Source organism: Haemaphysalis longicornis, unplaced genomic scaffold (genome assembly GCF_048455015.1).
Source record: "Haemaphysalis longicornis isolate Haplotype H1 unplaced genomic scaffold, Haemaphysalis longicornis Haplotype H1 scaffold_14, whole genome shotgun sequence".
NCBI classification, from domain to species: Eukaryota; Metazoa; Arthropoda; class Arachnida; order Ixodida; family Ixodidae; genus Haemaphysalis; species Haemaphysalis longicornis.
In genome coordinates this window covers 35,565,078-35,570,609 of record NW_027526245.1, presented here as the reverse complement: position 1 = coordinate 35,570,609, position 5,532 = coordinate 35,565,078, and the positions used below count along the sequence as shown (strand labels likewise).

The window sequence follows — 5,532 nt, the reverse complement described above, 5'->3', positions numbered from 1 at the left end:
CTGCTTGATTGTTGTTTTTTGATGATACAGAAATTGTGACGAATTACACAGAGACAAGTGCAGGTGTAAAAATGGGTGCTGCACCCTCATCGGTTCCTGGCTGTTGGAAAAGTGTGGTTGCATCTGGCTACCTATGCTATGACTTATGAGCACTATTGTTTTTCTTGCAGGCAGTGTTCCTTGAGCTGACAATCAGGACTCCCCTGCGTATGACACAAGTTGAAATGAAGTCTGATTTCCGTGGAAACAACGGTATGAAAATGCAATAACTAAAACTCATTCATTCAAATATTCTTTGTAAAGATGGCACCCAGGCCTGCGCAGACAAAAGTATGATTCACTTGTAAAAATGCGAGGCCTTACTTCAAGTGTTATGATGTTATATTTCGTATCTTATTTCGCCTCATGTTTAATGACTCTTTCTATCAGTTCGTTACTACATGAACTTTATGAATTCACATAACGATTTCCCCAGCATGGAGCTTTGTAGTTTTTCAGTTTTTGCAGAGCCAACAAGAACTCTTTTTCTAAAAGAGCTCTTTAAGAAAGCTCCAGTTGTTAGTGAGGGCTTGTGCTGTGTTCTTTTCTTCGTCTTGTCAAGTTTGGGGTCTTCTTTCATTATGAATGTATACCAACTGCCCAGCTCTAAAGCCTATTAAATTTCAACCCAAGTAACCCTTTGATTCATTACAGGTACAGACCTCCCGGGAATGCCCACTTGAAGATCGGTGCAAGTTCTAGATGTATCCTATCCCACAACACATTTCAACGAACAAAAAATGTAAGTTGTCGATTCCTTTTTACGAATAGCCGAGGAAGAAACCACCGGTAGAAGAACACCTTACTGAAGTGAAAAACGTTTCGGCTTCCACGTGGGATCCTCGTTCAAAATGAAACTGCCAGTACAAGGGGGGGGGGGGGGGGGGGGGGGGGGCGGGCGGAGGCATATGTTTAAGTACAGCGAAAAATGTGACGCAGACGGCGTCAGCATCGTGAAAGCACGTTTCCTGGGTTTAGGGCGACGTTCGCTCTGTTGCGTGTAGTAGTGATTCCACATGAAGGTGCGGAAATGTTTTTGCTTTCTCTTTTGCAAACGTATGTCAGTTTATCTCGTAGCCGAAAGTTTCTGCCTGTTCTGGGTGAGCATGCAGAAACATTTCGCGAGATAAACAGGAGCACGGCACGATTAAAATTCGGGAAGGTTGGCCGATATGACTATAGTGGCTTCGCGTTGTTGTGAACAATGAGGCCAAATTACTCTGTGTAACGATTACTGAAATGATGTGAAATTATTTGAAAGGCCCTAAATCACTCCTTCTCTGGTGTGGCCTTTCATTTCATTCTCTGGTCTCCGTCTTCATTTTCGTGCAATATAGTTTTCGTACTTCACGTGCCTGTGATTTGGTTGAGGGGCTTATGGTACACTGGATTTTGTTCTTTTTCTGAAATTTTCTGTAGATGGCTCTTCAAGGTGGGGAAATCCAAGTGACGGCCCCTCACATATATACCTCCATCTGCGGCAGCAGGGAACAAGTCATTCAGATGACCTCGGGGAAATCTTCAGCGTGCCCTGATTTTGTGCCTGCTTGTGTACTACGTAAATTGCGAAGCTTATCTCTGAATGTTTCCAAGCGCCTTTTTTCATGCAGGAAGTTATAGATCCCATTTAAAGTTTGTCCAAAAGACAGATTGCAATTGGCCTAGAAAGTTGTTAGTGCTGCATAAAAAACCATAACTTGGCGTGGGAATCACAACTCAGGTGGAACTGTAAAGAGGTACCTAAGACGGAAGTGTAAAGATGGATTCGTAAAGACAAGTGAATTCCAGTGTAATATTAAACTCTCAGTGAAACAGAGAATGCAGGGAACATAGCCATAAACACTGCTTTGTATAAACAGTGAATTTGTAATAAATGTTCTTTCTACTTTCCCACATTCTGTGTTTTTTCTGTGGGGAACCATGACAATAACGCTGTACTGGGAAAGTGCACCTCTGAGAACCATCTTATATATGTAGCTCAAACTCGAATTCGTCTGAAATTGTTCAATTGCAGTACCAAACAATTTGAAATACTTTGCATACATCAAATATTGAGGTAAAGAATCTGTATATTTGGCCATGTTTGTGAAGCTGTTCACGTAACATTTATTAAATAGGTTAAATAAGGATATATGAATAAACCGAGTTTTACCTGGAAGTCTAAAGCAATATAGGAAACACCAGTTCGCCCAGGAATCCGCACTCGTCTAATATTCATTAAGGAACGATAATTACATTACGGTGGTTCGCAGCTTTGCTTTTTAATAAATAGCCCACAGGTGTTTCATAATAATAAATGTGAATGTTCAAAACTACTGATGCCAAACTTTTTAAAATGTGCTCCTGTTAAATGCGAAAATATGTGTGCATGTACTGCAATTCTCTTTTGATAATCATGGCCTAAGTTGTCAGACAAGAATTTTGGGCTTAAGGCTATGTCATAACTTTGGCGTCCTTTTGAAGTATGCTATCAAGTGCATGTTTCCACTAAAGCTTGGTTTCACTAAAGCCTAATGTTGTTTAACTAAAGCTAAAATTCATACCCGCAATTTATTAAAAGACCTATCATGCATGTTTGATTCTGGTTTCTTAAACGGCACAAAGCTGATGCGAACATTAAATTTAGTTATGCCTGTTTATAAGACTTAAGCGTTGCCAATACTCACAAAGATTTTTGGGTGACAACCTTGGTAACGATTATCGAACAGGTAATGCAATGCATATATATTAAGACAACATTTTCCAGCTTTTTAGTACCGCAATTTTAGGAATTATAAAAGTAACCTCTCTTTTAGCCGCAGCAGTGTGGCCGGCAGTTTGTTCAAGGGACGGACAAAAGACACCCGACGCAAAAGTTTAGACGGCGCAATGGACAGCATGGTCGCACATATCGTCTTCCACTAACGCGATATTTGTTTACCACGCGGGAAAGGCGCCTTTGGGGCGTCGCCGCAGCGGCGCCGGCGAAAGCGCGCCTGGCGCGCAACATGACACCTTCCAGGTGTGTGACCTTGGACGGCGGTAGATGTAACTTATATAAAGGTATACATGCAGAAAGCGGCAAAGTAACCGATAACTGAGTAACCCTTACGTGTATACGTATATAAGGGTTACGAAGATATAGGTTACATTTGTACCTTATAAATTATAGGTTACAAAAATTCGAAAATGTATACCTCTATTAAGGGTTACCCAGCTTAGAGTGTACGCTTGGTTGTATAAATTGTAACTAGATGTCGTTGCTGTGGACGCACGTGACGGGTCACGTGCGTATGCGTCTCGGTGTCGTCTTGTTGAACAATAAACGTTCTCTTTGGGTTCTGGTCTTGGTACGAGCAGGCCGCACTCTTTCTTCTTGGGCTTGTGGGTGGGCCCGGCGGCCGGCCTTCGCTCCCGTCGCTGCCGAGGCCGCTCACCGTCGCCCACGACACAACATCTTTTTGGCGACGAGGATGGGATCATTTTCGTCTGCTGCGACGACGTCGTCGACGGGTCCGGCAGAATGAAAACGTGAGTGCGTTTGACCTCGCTCGAGTGTGACTGTCCGGCGCGTCTGGCGTCGCGAGGCCTAGCGTTCTTTGTGCTGACGCTTGTCGAACCGTCGTTTAGGCCTCGCCCTACTTCGTTCTTCTGCTTCTGCTCCTGCATCTCTCTCCTTCCTGCTTGGCAGCATGGGCCTCTTCGATAACCTGCCCGTTTTCCTCGAATTGCCGGGGCCGCCTCCTATTCCGTGGCATAACTGGGAAAAATTGTTTCAGGCCCATCTCGAGGCGGCTGGCGGCAGCGACTGGAATGACGGACGACGCGCGTCGGCGCTCGTCAGCGTTTTGGGTAGGGAGGGGCAACGAAGGTATTTTGCTGAGGCGGAGCAGGACGAAGCAAGGAGGGACGCCGCCAGTAACGTGACCGACGCTAATGTAACCAGCCCTATCGTGACCGACTCCGCGACCGACTGTAGTGTGACCGCATCCTCGGCTCCGGCCATTTCGAAATTCGACCAACTTTTGGAGCAGCTGGACCGGCTCTTCGCTGCTTCCACAAATACGCTTGTTGAACGACATGAGTTCACAAGCCGTCGTCAATTTCGGGGGGAAAGTTTTTTAGAATACGTGACCGCTCTAAAGGAGAAAGCCGTACGTTGCAAGTTCGGGCTGACGTACGCGGAGCGCGTCCGAGATCAAATCATACATGGAACGTCTAACCCCCAGGTTAGAGAAAAGCTGCTCGCGCATGGTGAGAAGTTGTCTTTGGAGAAAGCTGAAGAGATTGGTCGGAGTTTTGAATCTTTGTCGTTGGCGAACCAAGCCTTCGGTTCGCATCATCAAGTACAAGCAGTAGGTCGACGAGGAGAAGGTGGCGTCGCGGAAGATGACAGTCGGGGAAGCCGCCGCGCTCAAGATGGCGGCGTGGAGAATCAAGATGGCTTGGGCCGCCGGGGAGGCCGGCGCGCTCAAGATGGCGGCACAGGAATTCAAGATGGCCTGGCCAGCCGGGGAGGCCGTGACGTCATTCCACCGGGTTCGGGAAGGCAAGATGGTGGCCTCCAAGATGGACGTTTCCATCCGCAGTCAGCTGTAGAGTTCCGCGGTACAGTTCAGCAGAAGAAGTTTGCAGGCAAGCTTCAGTTGTGCGAACGATGCGGAAATAAATGGCATAATTCAGCATTTCAAAATTGTCCAGCCCGAAATCGGCGCTGCAACTCTTGTAATAAGTGGGGACATTTCGCATCGATGTGCCGTAAGCCGGCACCAGTGCATCGAGTTTCTTCGAAGGAAGCTACGGGATCCGCTTCGACACCGGAACCTGTAGAGCATCCAGCATCCACGGAGATCAACGCACCCGCAAGATCTTCCGTCTTAACAGTCAGCACTTCTTCTAGAAAGGACTTAGTCGTCCAAGCGGAAGTCAGCGTCAACAATCCTCCAAGAAAGGACTTAGTCGTTCAAGCCGAAGTCAGCGGAGTGACCATGCAACTCTTAGTCGATACCGGAGCATCCGTGTCGTTGATGACTGTCGAAGATTTCAAGCGTCACTTCAGTAAACAGCATGCGCTGTCCAATACTTCCGTCAACTTGTGGAATTTCTCCAAACAACGTATCGGCATCCGCGGCTCATTCCAAGCCCCTGTTCAAGTCTTGCAACGGTCTTGCTCCGTCACATTCTACGTCACCGACAAAGGGACATCTCTTTTGGGTCTCGACGCCATCCAGCAACTGGGCATTCAGATCGACGGTGCGTCTCTTACGTGTCGACTAGCATCGGTGTGTGCAGTGCAGTGTCCCGTGAACGTGCCCCCGGGTTTCGAACATCTCTTCAACGGCGAGTTGGGTCTTCTCAAGGACGTCTCGCATAAGATCCAACGGCGGCCAGGTGTGACTCCAGTTGCATCTAAGCTACGAAGATTGCCTCTTGCTCTCCGTGATCCAGTGTCCAGCGAGCTGCGACGCCTCGAGGACAATGATGTCATTGAGCGTGTCGACGCCTCGGAGTGGG

At 47.1% G+C, this 5,532-nt stretch overlaps 1 long non-coding RNA gene across 1 annotated transcript; it reads left to right on the top strand.

Annotated features, from left to right (window-relative positions):
* Window positions 1-3,432: 3,432 nt before the first annotated feature.
* On the top strand, window positions 3,433-5,097 carry LOC144165251 (uncharacterized). The gene is made up of 2 exons (XR_013321425.1): window positions 3,433-3,549; window positions 3,798-5,097. It is a non-coding gene; the product is annotated as an uncharacterized LOC144165251 (long non-coding RNA).
* Window positions 5,098-5,532: the final 435 nt, after the last annotated feature.